This window comes from Octodon degus, unplaced genomic scaffold (assembly GCF_000260255.1).
Source record: "Octodon degus isolate 3935 unplaced genomic scaffold, OctDeg1.0 scaffold00091, whole genome shotgun sequence".
NCBI classification, from domain to species: Eukaryota; Metazoa; Chordata; class Mammalia; order Rodentia; family Octodontidae; genus Octodon; species Octodon degus.
The window spans coordinates 784,173-787,695 of record NW_004524667.1 but is presented as its reverse complement, the minus strand read 5'-3'; positions in this window follow the sequence as shown (position 1 = coordinate 787,695).

The following is a 3,523-nucleotide window of genomic DNA, read 5'->3' as shown; positions in this document are numbered from 1 at the left end:
ACAGGGCACTTCAGGTGGTCACCTACATGTGGTGTTCTTTGCAGAGAAACACTCTGAGAGAGAGGTGGCAGTTCTTAGTGCCTGAGAGAGAAACATGTCAGGATAAATAGATGGGAGGGGAAACTGACCTGAATGTGCCAGTTATAATTTAGCAGAAGCACACCTCTAAAGTAATTCATCTCCAAAGTTAATGGAGTGTTAATGGAGGAAACATTTTTTTGTGTGTTCATGTGTGCATTTGCCATAAACTGAATCATTGACTAAGGCAGCAGAGGAGGAGTGGGACAGTGAGGGTCCTTGGTGTGGACCCTGCAGAAAAACTTAGAGTTAGGACAGGTTTGGCCTAAAGGTTGATCTTAACAGAAAAAGAATGTCTCTAGTCTGGTTAAGTTAATACAATCTTATGTAGGTTGGTAAGAAATAAGTGTTAGTGACAGAGTTGATGTTCTGGGAGCTGTCGGAATTCTCTCCAGAGATGACAGGTAGCGTTGTGACTGAGCCAGCAAGTGACTGTAAGTGGCAGACAGGACAGTGTTTGGATGCAAAAGACAGCTTTAAAGAAACTGGTTACCTAGATTCTGTGAGAATAGACTCAGGATAAAGTGCTTCCAGTTTCTCTCTACAATTGTTTTACCTACTAGTTTTTATTCTACTAATGGATTTAATAAGAAATGTCTTGTCAATTTAAAAACAATGGTTGGACTTTGAATTATAATTCAGATTTTGTTTCTTATTTAGATTATTGAAATATAACAACTTTATTCAACCTTCAAGGGAGAAGAGTTGCACACTTTGCAAGTTAGTTAGCATCTGGAACTATCTAGAACTTTCTTCCTTAGGTAAGGCAGGAAGAAATATCTCAGTAAACACGTTGTTATTGTATTATCACAAGGGAAAGAGCAACTACACACATAATATAGTGTGTATGTGTGTATTTAAATCCAAATTTGACAACGTAAGTATGGCACAATGGGTTATTGGATATCTTTCTTTACTACTAAAAAATATTTATTCTAAAGCTTACATTTGGGCCAGCCAAACAACTCAGCAGATTAAAGTGCCTGCAAGCAGGCTCAGGGGCAGGGGTTCAATCCCCAGGTCTACCTGCTGGCCCCGCCCCCGGGGCGTGCTTAGATAGCAATCGAAACTGGGTGTGGTGGTGAATACCTGTAATCCCAGCTCTTGGGAGGCTGTAAACAGGAGGATCAGTATGAGTCTGGTCTAGTAGTGAGACCCTAAACACTCTGTAGACCCTTCTTAAGAGATACAAAAATTAAAATAAAATAAAATAAAGCTCACATTTATTTAGTGCTTTTATAGACATAATTTCTTTTGGTAAGCATAACTGCTCTATTTTGGATTCAGAATATTCCCCCAGAGCCCATGTATTTAAGGCTTGGTCTAAGTACTGTTGAGTGGTAGGAACTTTCAGAAGGGGGCCTAACAGGATGTTTCTGGTCATTGGAGGCACTCCCTTGAAGGAGAAGTGAACCCTTGATCTCTCTCTTTGCTCTGTCGGCCTTGGGCCTTGAAGTGAATGGCGTTGCCCTCTGCCCCTCCCCGGCCTGACGCACTGCCTCACCGCAGATCCAAAGCAGCAGGACTGACTAATCAAGCCTAGAACATCTAAATCTGTGAGCCAACATAATTTTTTTGTGTTTATAGGTTCTCGCAGTTTTTGTTACAGTATTAGAAAGTGAGGGACCGGAAGATGGCTCAGTAGAATAAGCGCTTGCCTGGCAAGAGCAAGGGCCTGAGTTCAACCCTCAGTTCTGCCAAACAAAAGTAAAAATAAAAATATATTAAAAAAAAAAAAAGAAAAAAGAAAATGAATGCAGGAACCCAGCAGGGAGCGTTATTGTTAAAATTTCTTCTTCCCTGAAGTTGGGCTCTTTAGGCAGAGAGTAGGGCTTTTCAGCCCAGAGTGAGGACTCAAGCAGAAATTCTGTGTTCAGAGCAGTGGGAGGAAGCTTATGAGGGGGCTGCTGAAACTGAATGAGTGTGTCAACTAAACTCTTAAGGCTCCTCAAGGTCCAAAAAATGAGCAGGGGATTTTGGAAAGTCTAAAAAAATCTGAGGAAACCAGAGGAATTAGGTAGAGTAAGGAATAAAGGGAGCTCATTGATGAGTCAATAATGGGATGGATGTAAGGATTATGTGTTGACATGCAAGGGACCTCTTGTCACTGACAGACAAGAATCATGACATTTGTGAGTTTCAATGAGTTTTCTTCTTTAAAAAAGTATTTTTAAAGATTTATTTATGTATTTGGTACAAGGTCTCACTACATAGCTCAGGCTCATAGTGATCTTCTTGTCTTAGGCTCCCCAGAACTAGGATTACAGGTATGTGCCATCAAGCCCGGTTTTGGGGCTGGTATGCCTGGGGTTCTGGGGCCAGCACCACATGTGGTACTGGGGATCAAAACCACGCCCTTGCACTTGCCAGGCAGGTGCTTAGGCTGCTGAGCTATCTCCCCAGCCCCTCAGTGAGTTTTCAAGCACACAGTAAAGAACAAGACTGATTTCCATTGACTTTAGCAGGTTTCTATGTAAATGTTGCTTTCGATATTTTATATAACCTTTAGAGATAGTATTAGTACTTCTTAGTTCTTTTTTTTTTTTTTTTTTGTGTCTGGAACTGCGTATTGAACTCAGGCCCTTGCACTTGCCAGGAAAGTGTTTATTCTACTGAGCTATCTCCCTGGCCCCAGTACTTCTTAGTTCTTGATGTGTGCTTTTGCATTTATTTACATGTGAGAGTTTGATAAAATAATTACGATGTTTACCTCTATTAACAAAATATTTAAATTATCACTGTAAAGAATCATTGTAAAATATCATTGTAAATTTTACCTTTCTAACTTATTCTTATTAAGATTATATAATTAGATCTGCACAAGTAGATACAAAATTTTAAGTTAATCACATATGTGAATTAATAATTATAATCAGTATGTCTTCAAGTCCTCTATCTTTTCTGCTTTTCTTTAATCTTCTAAACAGAAGTAGTAAAGCTTACATTAAACATGAAATTGGATCTAGGGAATAGATCTAGTGCAGTAATTTGATGTAACTTCAAAGAAAACAAAGGATATACACACACACTGAAGGAAGTGGGAAGATGTGAACCTAATGATTTACCTATATTACCTCAATATATCTTAAAATTATTTTCTATTTATTTAATAAATCTTTATTAACCTTCTCAAAGGAAGACTATTACTGCCTTTCTGTGCGAGGCTCCATACCTAACTGATAATAATCACTCAGTGAATGTTTCTTGAATGAATGAATAAAACTGAAAAGCTGTACATGCATGGCTTTAAATAGCTGTAAACTAAAAATTAGGTTTTAAGCATTATTAAAATCAAGTGAAATGGTGAGACCTGCTGGCACGTGCCTGTAATTCCAGCACTTGTGAGGCTAAGGAAAAAGGACTGGCATGAGCTGAAGGCCAGCACAGGCTACATGGTGAGTTCATGACCAACCTGAATGACAAAGCAAGGCCCTATCGCAAAAAA